The following is a 13467-nucleotide window of genomic DNA, read 5'->3' as shown; positions in this document are numbered from 1 at the left end:
CATATACATAGATTTGGACCCCTTACTGATTCCCTATGGGACTTGCGAACATGAGCAGCACTTGCGGTTTTACACTTACGATGAGACAAAAAAACACTGCTAGCAGCGTTTTTTTCCGTTGCTGCAAGTACCGCATTTACCGGATCGCGGCAAAACTGCAAGTGCGGCACATGTCCGCAAGTCCCATAGGGAATGAATGAGACTGAACGCAGTGTTGCCGTAAGTGATGCGTTACGTGGCAGATGCAGAAAAACTGCTGGATCGGCCACGAATGGTAAAAATAGCTGATGTGAAAGTAGCCCAAGTCACTGCCGACAGTGTCTGCATTAGTCATACTCACCAGTGGGGGAGGCAGCACAAAAAGTGCCTAGGGCAGCAGAAACTCTAAATACGGCCCTGATTACGGGCATGCTGTATCAGGTTGTATTATGGGCACTCTACACCAGGCTGTATTACAGGTAGGGTACATCATTCTGTATTATGGGCATGCTACTTCAGACTGTATCATAGGCATGCTGCACCAGGCTGTTTTACGGGCACGCTATACCAGGTTGTATTACGGGCACGCTACACCACGCTGTATTACTAGCACAGTACACAAGGCTGTATTATGGGCATGCTGCACAAGCCTGTATTAGTGGCCCACTACACCAGCCCTTATTCCAGGCACGCTACGTAAGGATGTATTATGGGCACGCTACACCAGGCTTTACTATGGACATGCTTCATCAGGCTGTACTACAGGCACGCTACACCAGGTTGCATTACGGGCACTCTGTGCCAGGTTGCTGTGGCACTCTATAAAAGGCTGTTAGGACACTCTAGATAGGGCACCAGATTTTGAAGACAGAACGGCGGCGCAACACATTATCCAACCTCTATACAGGCTGGTTAATGTGGTGCTGCGGCCAATCACAGCCATGCTATTACTTGGCATGGCTGTGTTTGGGCTGGGTGTTCCCACAACCCTAGAACTTGTTGATTGGCTGCAGCCTTTTAAAAAGCTTTATTAGTCTGCCAAACCCGAAACGTATCGCGGACTTCCGTGTCTGGTATGAACCCCGAACTTTACCATTCGGGTTCACTCATCCCTAACTGTGGACTCTGTCCATTGCTTTCATTACAGATTTGTCGCTATCTAATGAGAAATCTGTTATTTGGGTGATGGTTGACAGATCAGCAAACAGGTTAATGTTGTTCCTTTAACGGAGTTAATTAATGCTGAGACAGTCTCCAGGTTGTTCATTTGTCATGTTGTGTGATTGCATGGAATTCCTCTTAACATTGTTAGATAGAGAAGCGCAACTTGTCTGCTGGAGAGCTTTTTTGTAGGAATCTAGGGATTGACTTGTCCTTTTCCTCTGCCTGCCACTCTGAAACCAACGGTTAGACAGAAAGGACAAATTAGTCTTTGGAACAAATATTCTAAATATTCAGGTGTATTGTTGCTGCTTAGCAGGAGGACTAGTATTAATTTTTACTTATTGCTGAGTTCGCCTGTAACAGTTGGGTTAATCAGTCCAGTGGAACCTCACCATTTTTTGTAAACATGGTTTTCATCCCCATTATGGTCAATTTTGCAGGATAAGTTCTGAATGTCCTGGGAGGTGGCCACCATACCAAAACTTGGGAATGTCTGGTTGGAGATACAAATTAATATTGGGGCTGTTCAGATTTACCAAAAACTGAAGGCTGATAGAAAGCGTTCGGTGGGTCCTATCTTTAAAGTAGGTAATAAGGTTTGGTTTATAGCCAAAAACATCAAACTTAAAGTACTGTTGGCAAAGTTGGGCCCCAATTTTATTAGTCCTTATGAGATTCTGGAAGTAGTCAATCTGGTGGCTTTTAGGTTGAAGCTTCTTCCATCTCTTCATAACCCTAACATCTCTCACAAATCTCTGATAAAGGAGTGTGTCCCTTCAATTTTATCTCCCTCATTCCAACCTTCTCCAGTTTCTGTCAATGGCAGTAAAGAGTACAAGGTACAGAAAGTCGTGCAAAATTCCCTCCAGTGCCCTATCCATTGGAAGAACTATGGTCAATAGGAGAGATCCTGGGTTCCAGTCCAATCCGTGAAGGCCAAAGGTCTGGTCAGCTCCTTCTATTCTAGGTTTCCTGGGAAACCTGGGGGTCCGGTGGTCACCTCTAGAAGAGGGGGTACTGTCATGATTCCACTATGTTGTGAGTGACAGCTCAGCTTATAGGAGTGTGCTGAGCTGTCACTATTGTGAGTAACAGCCCGATCACCCAAACTGAAGCAGGGGCATGCTGGACTGTCAGAATTATGATTGCCAACCAAATGCCCAATCTGGCCAGGCCTGCAGAGTATTCTAGGTAGAGAAAAAACAAAAGGAAAAGAAACCCCTTTAATAATTAACCTTTAATAGTATATATTAAAAAATATACCAAAGCTTCAGGGAGGGTTAGTCAATGTGGAGCGGGGGGCCTTTTCGTTTATGAAAGGTGTCAATCTCCACTGTTAGGAAGGGTCAATATACACTCTATCTTCCCTAGACCTTTACTAGTTGTTACTTGTACCAAATCCTAGGCATACATAGTAAACTTTACTTTTTTATCCCAGACTGCATTTTTCTAGGTTAACCCGTTACAGACCCTCCTATGCCAATTTCATTTTACAATAGGTTGTTTTTGGTATCTTTATTAATGTATATATATAATTAAAGGTGAATTTTTAAAGGGATTTCTTGTCCTTTTGGTTTTTCTCATAATACGACCCTACAATATTGTCCAGGTTTTTGATGGGTATTCTAGGTATCACGCCTTCTGGGTAATTTTCTGGCTGGCTTTTATCAGACCTTGCCAGTTAAAGCATTTAGCTCAGAGATATGTTTGCTTTGTTCTCATATTTTGATATTCTGTGCTTTGTTGCCGGACCTTGGATTTACCTTTCTGTCTACCTGTTTGCATTACCCCTTTTGTCTTGACACATTCTGACCTTGGTTTCTTGACCTGAACTTTACCATTACAGTTTGTACCGTTTGTATTATCCCTTTGTCTATGTCATAGCATGGCATTTCCCCTTGCACTAATAGACCTCCTTGCCTCACAGCTTGCTCTTGAGAAGTGACTCAGTGTCATATTCACACTATATATACTATATTGTGGTAGGTCGGCTAACTCGGCTTCTTAAAGAGGTAGACACAGGAACTATTTCTGTTTAAAATCCGGCTGGTTTATTGCAGTCCTCATAAACCACGTCATCAGAAAATGTAAATACAGCGTTTGTCCAGCAGAAGGTAAAACGTAAAGTAGCAAGTCCATAAAATAGTGCTGGTTAGCCCACCTGACATAGATTCCAGCTTTCCTGTCCTTTAGCAAAGGACTTTCAATCCAGGAGACCAGCAATCTCCATGCATCCAGCTTTCCTTAACACATAAGCACACCTCCAGAGCTTGCACCTCCAGACCCACCCATACTCAAATGCTCTAGAAAGTTGGGTATTTATCCTCCGAACTCTTCCCACTCTACAGCTGCTCAATCATCAAAGCACTAAACATAGCTGATTAATCCCTCTCACCGCTTAGTGTGCTGGATGATTTTTCCTAGATTTATATTACTGAAGCTAACAATCTCAGTGCTACATATCTCCCCTTTAAGACTTTTCCAATCACTTTGTCACATACCTCCCTCTCTGCAAAAAGATGGTTTTTTTGGCACCTTCAGTCACCAAGCGGGGAAGTCTAGACAGGGCTGCCATGCAGCTTCCTATGCCTGTGTTCCACATGCAAGTTGAAGTCTTGTAGCACTGAGTTTCAATTCTTGGAATTTCTCTGCTTCAAGAGACCATTTGGCCATTGATGTCTTTGTGCACTTAAGAAGGTCAGTCAGAGGTGCGACTGTTATGGCGAAATTTGGGATACCTTGCTGATAGTATTTCCCCATTCCTAGAAATAACCAAACCTGTTTCTTGGAGTCTGGTTTCGTCCAATTTTGTATTGCCTCCATCTTATTCACTTGCGGCTTTGCTTCGCCTCTTCCAATGATATAGCACAAGAATTTCCCTTCTTGTTCATCATGGCAAACTTCTCTCGGCTTATGGTAAACCCCCTCTTCTTCAGCGCATTTAATTCAGCCAGGACTTTCTGCAGATGACTTCCCCAATCCGGACTGAATATCACAATATCGTCAAGGTAAGCTACGACTTATTTTTTGTGAGGGGCTAAGATACAGTCCATGGCCCTATGGGGGTAGATGGGGCTCCTTGAAGCCCAAACGGAATTTTGGTGCATTAGAAGCAATTGTCAGATGTCGTGAAGTCCGTCTTCTCCATTGCACTTTGAGAGAAAAGATTTGCCAGTAACCTTTCATGAGATCCAGGGTGGGGATGTATCTGGCTGATCTTAGCTTCTCTATGAGATCATCAACACGGGGCGTCAGATATGCATCACACTTTGGCAACACATTTAGCTTCCTGTGGTTGCTGCAGAAACGCGATTCTTCCCCAGGTTTCCACACAAGGTCAGTGGGCTGGATCCACTGCTCTTTGACTCCTCGAAGCCCAGGTTCAACTTTTTCCTCACCTTCTTCAAAATCAAATTTTCGAGGGCTTCAGGTATTCTATATGGCTGTTAGTTCACTCCCACATGTGGTTCCATCAGGATTTCATGTTCAACCAAATGCATACATCCCGGCAACTACTGTTCTCAGCAGTTTTTTCATTGGACCAGTGACAGAGTCTCTGCCACTGTGACATCCTCAGTGTCCCCTTTTGGTTTGTGCAGCCACAAGGAGTTTCAACAGGGTTCCTCTGTTGCCCTGCCTTGATGGATATTGGCATAGGAGGATTTTGAAGGAGAGGTGTTAGCAGCTAACTGACAGTTGGGACAGGACTTTAAATACCTTAGGAATTTCTGGTGACATCTGGGCCAATAGAACCTCCACATGCCTTGCTCTTGAGTGTTATCCACCCAAGATAGCCACCTAAGACATGTGAATGGGCCCTGTCAAATACCCTTTGTCTTTATGACCTGGTATCAACAATTACTCCACTATCTCAACCCTCACCTTTTAACTCAGTACAGTAAGTCCTCACTCAACATGAAATAGGGAAACCTGGTATAAGCTCCCAACTCCTATGCTATGTCATTTATGAAGGTTACCTTATTAAATGCTTCTTTAAGAGATAGGTCCCTATTTTGGGAGAACCCCCAATTTTTTCTGCTCTATCTCAGGAATGGCTGCCTCAGGGAATACAACTTTCTCCTTTTTTCCTATTACACAAAAGGGAAACCCTTCAGACTCTGGGGTTGGTAAAACCTTTTTTAGAGCACACTTTCGTTTCTTACCCGAGCAATCAAGGTCTCCACCCCTCCCTGACAAATCCCAATACAACACAAAGTCCCTGCCTCTGATAATTGGGTGCAATAAATTTTAGTTGCCCTGGCTGTCTGTTTTTGGGTCATTGTCATACTGGAAGACCCAGCCACGACCCATCTTCAATGCTGTTAATTAGGGAAGGAGGTTTGTGGCCAAAATCTCATGATTGATAACCCCATTCTTCCTCCCTTCAGTACGGTGCAGTCATCCTGTCCCCTTTGCAGTAAAGCAGCCTCAAAGTATGATGTTTCTCCCACCATGCTTAACATTTTGGATCATGTTCTTTGGGTTGTGCTCATCCTTCTTCCTCCAAACATGGCGAGTGGAATTCATGCCAAAAGTTCTAGTTTCTCCTCTTTTAACCACATGACCTACTCCCATGCCTTCTCTGTATCAACCAGATGGTCATTGATCAACTTCAAATGGGTCTGAACATGTGCTTGCATGAGCAGGGGGACAATGGGTCTGAACATGTGCTTGCATGAGCAGGGGGACCTTGCATGCCTTGCAGGATTTTAACCGCTTAGTAACCAAGCCAATTTTGACCGTAATGACCAATCCAATTTTTAAAAATCTGACCAGTGTCACTTTGTCTTTATAATTCTGGAACGCTTCAATGGATCCCACTGATTCTGAGAATATTCTTTTATGACATATTGTACTTCATGATAGTGTTAACATTTATTTGATATTACTTGTGTTTATTTGTGAAAATATTGAAAATATGGTGAAAATGTTAAAAGTTTCTCAATTTTCAAACTTTTAGTTTTTATGCCCTTAAATCGGAGAGTTATGTCACACAAAATAGTTAATAAATAACATTTCCCACATGTCTACTCTACATCTGTATCATTTTTTTTTGTTAAGAATAGCAAGGGTTAAAAGTTTATCAGCAATTTCTAATTTTTCGAACAAAATTTACAAAAATATTTTTTTAGGGACCATATATCACATTTGAAGCTACTTTTGAGGGCCTGTATGACCAAAAATACCCAGAAATTGATTGCATTCTAAAAACTGCTCTCCTCAAAAACCTCAAAAACACTTTCAAGTAGTTTATTAACCCTTTCTAGTGCCTTACAGGAACTGAAGCAATGTGGATGGAAAAGATGAACATTTAACTTTTTCACAAAATTTTTACTTTAGATCCAAATTAGTTTTTTTTCTCAAGGAAAACAGGAGAAAATGGACACTAAAATTTGTTGTACTTTTTCTACTGAGTACGTCGATACTCCATATGTGGGGGATACTACTATTTGCACAGCAGGGCTCAGAAGGGAAGGAGCACTGTCTGACTTTTTGAAAGCAAAGCCGTCTGGTGTCGGGAGTGGACACCATGTCGCGATTGAAGAGCCCCTGATATGCCTAAACAGTGGAAACCACCCACAAGTGACACCATTTTGGAAACTAGAGCCCTTCAAGGAACTTATCTAGATGTGTCATGATAACCTTGAACCCCCAGGTGCTTTACAGAAGTTTCTAACGTACATCCGTGAAAATGAAAAAGTCATATTTTACCCACAGAAATGTAGATTTAGTCAAATTTTTTTTTGTTTTCACAAGGGTTACAAGAGAAAATGGTCCACGCAATCTGTTGTGCAATTTCTCCTGAGTACTCTGATATCCCATATGTGGTGGAAAACCACTGTTTGGTTGCATGGCGACACTTGGAAAGGAAGGAGTGACGTTTTGGAACACAGATCTTGATGGAATGGTCTGCGGGCGTCATGTCGCGTTTGGAAAGCCCTTGGTGTGCCTAAACAGTAAAAAAAACAAGTGAACCAATTTTGGAAACTACACCACTCAATGATTTTATCCTGGGGTATAGTGAGCATTTTTAACCCACAGGTACTACACTGAATTTGATAACATTAGGTCGTGATATTGAAAATTTTCATTTTTTTCACAAAAATGTTTTTCTTGCTCGACATTTGTAATTTTCACAATGGGTAATAGGAAAAAATGGACCACCTAATTTGTGGCGCAATTTATTCCGATTGCGACCTTACCCAATATGTGGTCAAAAAAATGGGCACATGGCAGGGCTAGAAAAGGAAAAAGTGCTATTTGCCTTGGATAGATTGTGAATGCTATGTCTCATTTGAAGAGCCCCTGACATGTGAAAACAGTAGAAACCCCCACATAAGTGACCCCAATTTGATTAGTAGATCTCTCAAGGAATTTATCTAGGGGTGGAGTGATTATTTTGAAATGATAGATGCTTCACAGAAATTGATAAAATTGAGACGTGGAAATATGACATTTTAGTGGTAAAAACGTATTTTTTTTTATTTCATTCAAATTTTTCAGGTACACAACAGTTAATAGGTGACACTAGACCCCACAACTTATTGCGCAATTTCTCCCAAACGCGATGCTGTCCCATATGTTGTCAGAAATTATTGTTAGGCCACACAGAGAAGAAAGGAGGGCTATTTGGCTTTTGGAGCACAGATTTTGCTAAGGTAGTTTACAGGCGACATTTGCGGAGCTCCGAAGGTTTCCAGAACAGCAGAAAAACAAACAAACATGGTCCCGTTGTAGAAACTGCACCTCTAAATGAATTCATTTATGGCTGCAATGACTATTTTGTAACATTCATGCCAGGCTTTTTTTCTGGAGAATTTGCAAATCTGCCAGTCTTGTATCCATACATTGTTCCCCTAAACAATGTAGAGCCCCCAAAATTGTTGGTACCCCTCGTTTAATGACAGAAAAACCCACAATGGTCACATAAATAACTTGAATCTGACAAAAGTAATAATAAATAAAAAAAATCTATGAAAATGAACAAATGAAAGTCAGACATTGCTTTTCAGCCATGCTTCCACAGAATTTAAAAAAAAATAAAACTCATGAAATAGGCCTGGACAGAGTTGATGGTACCCTTAACTTAATATTTTGTTGCACAACCTTTTGAGGCAATCACTGCAATCAAACGATTCCTGTAACTGTCAATGAGACTTCTGCACCTCTCGCCAGGTATTTTGGCCCACTCCTCAAGAGAAAACTGCTCCAGTTGTCTCGTGTTTGAAGGTTGCCTTTTCCAGACGGCATGTTTCAGCTCTTTCCAAAGATGCTCAATAGGATTTAGTTCAGGGCTCATAGAAGGCCACTTCAGAATAGTCCAATGTTTTCCTCTTAGCCATGCTTGGGGATTTTAGCTGTGTGTTTTAGGTCATTATCCTGTTGCAAGACCCATGACCTGCAACTGAGACCAAGCTTTCTGACACTGGGCAGCACATTTCTTTCTTGAATCCCTTGATAGTTTTGAGATTTCATGTACTCTGCACAGATTCTAGACACCCTGTGTCAGATGCAGCAAAGCAGCCCCAGAACATAACAGAGCCTCCTTCATGTTTCACAGTAGGGACAGTGTTCTTTTCTTGGTATGCTTCATTTTTCTGTCTGTGAACATAGTGCTGATGTGCCTTGCCAAAAAGTTCCATTTTTGTCTCATCTGTGCATAGGATCTTCTAAGCCAAAAGCTTTGTGGCTTGTCAACAAGTAGTTTGGCAAATTCCAGTCCGGCTTTTTTAAGATTTTTTTTCAACAATGGTGTCCTCCTTGGTCATCTTCCATGAAGTCCACTTTGGCTCATACAATGACGGATGGTGCGATCTGACACTGATGTTCCTTGAGCTTGACACCCCCAGAGGAAGCTGATTGTGAAACACCCGTTGGGGTGAGGGGACGCCTGAGCATACCTCCGGTGGCAGATTCATTATACAGGTAATAAAATCTTTTCATATGCTTTAACTATGGCTGTATACCAGGCTGATGCTGATGTAATGAACCTGATTTTTCACTGATAGCATTACTGATGTAAGCTTTATTGGCCGGATTTTTTAATTTTTTGCCTCTGTCTGCTGTTTTGGATTGTGATTTGTGACTAACATCTTTTGACATAATAATTGCCTGTTATATTGCTGCATTTATTCTGTCTTTAGGAGGCTTCATATTAAATAAGTGGACTGCATATCTTAAAGGGGGGTCACTGCACTGTTAACCATTGAGTAGCCATTTACTCTTTCCCCTTGGTGGTCCACTTCATTTCTTATTTCTAACTTTGCTGGGCATCCCCTATACGGCATTTCTGTCTTTCATTTTAATTTGATTTTGAGGCTTTTAAATTGATCAAATAAATTATTATAATTGTTGGATCTCTTTGTGTACCCTCATATTTATGTTTGTGTGGTATATGTTGTTCCACTGTGGGACATGTGCAGTGGGTACGGAAAATATTCATTCCTCTTTAAATTTTTCACTTTGTTTCATTGCAGCCATTTGGTAAATTCAAAAAAGTTAATTTTTTTCTCATTAATGTACACTCTGCACCCCATATTGACTGAAAAAAACAGAAATGTAGTAATTTTTGCAAATTTATTAAAAAAGAAAAACTGAAATATGAAATATCACATTCAGACCCTTTGCTCAGTATTGAGTAGAAGCACCCTTTTGAGCTAGTACAGCCATGAGTCTTCTTGAGAATGATGATTTCACACCTGGATTTTGTGATCCTCTGCCATTCTTTCTTGCAGATCCTCTCCAGTTCTGTCAGGTTGGATGGTGAATGTTGGTGGACAGCCATTTTCAGGTCCAGAGATGCTCAATTGGGTTTAGGTCAGGGCTCTGGCTGGGCCAGTCAAGAATGGTCACAGAGTTGTTCTGAAGCCATTATTTGTTATTTTAATTGTGTGCTTAAGGTCATTGTCTTGTTGGAAGGTGAACCTTTGGCCAAGTCTGAAGTCCATAGCACTCTGGAAGAGGTTTTCATCCAGGATATCTCTGTACCTGACCACATTCATGGTTCCTTCAATAACAACTAGTCATCCTCTCCCTGCAGCTGAAAAACACCCCCATAGCATGATGCTGCCACCACCATGTTTCACTGTTGGGATTTTATTGGACAGGTGATGAGCAGTGCCTGGTTTTCTTCACACATATTGCTTAGAATTATCACCAAAAAGGTCTATCTTCGCCTCATCAGACCAGAGAATCTTATTTCTCATAGTCTGGGAGTCCTTCATGTGTTTTTTAAGCAAACTCTATGTGGGCTTTCATGTATCTTGCACTGAGGAGAGGCTTCCGTCAGGCCACTCTACCATAGAGGCCCAACTGGTGGAGGTCTGCAGTGATAGTTAACTTTGTGGAACTGTCTCCCATCTCCCTACTGCATCTCTGGAGCTCAGCCACAGTAATCTCCCACGATTGCCCATATTCAATTAATTCCTGTGAAGCACATGAAGGGTTAATAAACTTCTTGAATATGGTTTTGAACACCTTCACGTGCAGTTTTTAGAATGATCAAGTAGGTGCTGCAGGAGAAAATAGCACAAATAGGGTCTTATCCAAAATACAATTGGTTTAAAACAATCAAATTGCACTCACCAGATGGAGCTATATATTAAGCTTATAGGAGATATTCGCTGCAGCAGATCCACAGGTCCATTAACGGCCACCAGATAAATAGAAAGTGGGAAAAAAACGTGGACTTATTCAATGCTGCTGAGTAACTGAAGATCCGGGTATATTAAATAAAATGTGGTTTTATTCAACGCGTTTCAAAGTACTGAGACTTTTTCATCAGGAAATATGCAGAATAAGTCCACGTTTTTTTCCCAATTTCTATTTAGCAGTGTCTAGACCATGGGGCAGATATGGTACCAGGAGACAGTTCAGTACACCAGGAGACATGGAGGGGGCCGTAGGAGGGCAACAGCCAAGCAGCAGGTTCACTACCTCCTCCTTTGTGCAAAGAGGAACAGGAGGAGTAGTGTCAGACCTCTGCAAAATTACCTCCAGCAGGCCACTGGCATCCATGTGTCTACTCAAACTGTCAGAAACAAACTCATTGAGGGTGATATGGGGGCCCGATGCTTACAGCCCAAACCGCACAGGTTGATTGACATTTGCCAGAGAACAACAAGATTGACAAAGTCGACATTGGTGCCCTGTGTTATGATCTGGTGGCCTAAGAGCAGCATGAGACGTACTCTGGAGAAGGTGGTACCTGTACTGACTAGGGTTGAGCGAAACGGATCGTTCATTTTCATAAGTCGCCAACTTTTGGCAAAGTCGGCGTCTCATGAAACCCGACCCGATCCCTGTGTGGGGTCGGCCACGCGGTACGCGACTTTCGCGCCAAAGTCGCGTTTCAATGACGCTAAAAGCGCCATTTCTCAGCCAATGAAGGTGGACGCAGAGTGTGGGCAGCGTGATGACATAGATCTCAGTCCCCACCATCTTACAGAAGGGCATTGCAGTGATTGGCTTGCTTTCTGCGGCGTCACAGGGGCTATAAAGGGGCGTTCCCGCCGAGGAAGGGAGAGCAGGGAGAGCGTTAGGCAGGGTAAATTCACCCCCAAACCGCTTGTGCTGTAGCGATTTCCACTGTCCAACACCACCTTTTGTTTGCAGGACAGTGGAAGCTACATTTTTTTTTCCTCAGCGCTGTAGCTCATTGGGATGCCCTAGAAGGCTCCCTGATAGCTGCGTTGCTGTGTGTGTACGCCGCTGTGCAAACCAACTGCTTTTTTCAAAGCACAAATCCTGTTGTTCTTTCCTTTCTGCACAGCTATCTTGTTTGTTTGTCCACACTTTTGTGTGCAGCAGTCCTTTTTATAGCTGCCTGCCATACTTTTCTGAGATTACTGCAGGGAGATAAAGATTGGCAAGTCTGCCTCTGTGCCAGTGCTGTGTGTGGCATCTGTCTCTCATTGTGTGCCATAGAAAACCTAGTGTGTAATATTGTTTTTTTTTGTTTTTTTTTAATTCTCCTTGAAAAAATAAATAAATAAATAGTGGGAGATAAAGATTGGCAAGTCTGCCTCTGTGCCAGTGCTGTGTGTGGCATCTGTCTCTCATTGTGTGCCACCGAAAACCAGTGTGTAATATTGGGCCATTTTTTTTTTTTGGTAAATTCTCCCTGTAAAAAAAAAAATTAATAGTGGGAGATAAAGATTGGCAAGTCTGCCTCTGTGCCAGTCCTGTGTGTGGCATCTGTCTCTCCTTGTGTGCCACCGAAAACCAGTGTGTAATACTGGGCCATTTTTTTGGGGGGGTAAATTCTCCCTGTAAAAAAAAAATTAATAGTGGGAGATAAAGATTGGCAAGTCTGCCTCTGTGCCAGTCCTGCGTGTGGCATCTGTCTCTCATTGTGTGCCACCGAAAACCAGTGTGTAATATTGGGCCATTTTTTTGGGGGGGTAAATTCTCCCTGTAAAAAAAAAATTAATAGTGGGAGATAAAGATTGGCAAGTCTGCCTCTGTGCCAGTCCTGTGTGTGGCATCTGTCTCTCCTTGTGTGCCACCAAAAACCAGTGTGTAATACTGGGCCATTTTTTTTTTTGGTAAATTCTCCCTGTAAAAAAAAAAAATTAATAGTGGGAGATAAAGATTGGCAAGTCTGCCTCTGTGCCAGTCCTGTGTGTGGCATCTGTCTCCCCTTGTGTGCCACCGAAAACCAGTGTGTAATACTGGGCCTTTTTTTTTTTTTTGGTAAATTCTCCCTGTAAAAAAAAAAAATTAATAGTGAGAGATAAAGATTGGCAAGTCTGCCTCTGTGCCAGTGCTGTGTGTGGCATCTGTCTCTCATTGTGTGCCACCGAAAACCAGTGTGTAATACTGGGCCATTTTTTTTTTGTTTTTAAATTCTCCCTGAAAAAAAAAAATAGTGGGAGATTAAGATTGGCATTTCTGCTTGAGTGCCGGTCCTGTGTGTGCCATCTGTCTCAAATTATTGGGGCACAGAAAACCTAGTGTGTAACATTGGGCCTGATTTTCCTTTCAGTGTCAGGCACCTATAAAGGTATATATAAATCCTACAGAAGTTTGAGTTCACCTTATAAGTTGTTTTACAGTAACAAATACCGTTACTTTGGTTACATTTTGCAAACAATGAGGAAGTCTAGTGGAAGAGGTCGTGGCCGTGGGCGGTCATTGTCAGCTGGTAATGATGGTAGTGGTGGTGGAGCATCAGGTGGTCGTGGTAAAAGCAGTACAGCACCTAAGTCTCGAGTTGTTGAGCCAGGTTCGTCGTCTGGCTACACAAGGCCTCGAACGCTCTCTTTTCTGAGAGTAGGAAAACCACTTTTGAAGCCGGAGCAGGAGGAACAAGTATTGGCTTTC

The sequence above is a fragment of the Ranitomeya variabilis genome, chromosome 5 (genome assembly GCF_051348905.1).
Source record: "Ranitomeya variabilis isolate aRanVar5 chromosome 5, aRanVar5.hap1, whole genome shotgun sequence".
Classification (NCBI taxonomy): domain Eukaryota; kingdom Metazoa; phylum Chordata; class Amphibia; order Anura; family Dendrobatidae; genus Ranitomeya; species Ranitomeya variabilis.
The sequence above is the reverse complement of the archived record's forward strand: the minus strand, read 5'-3'. Positions refer to the sequence as shown.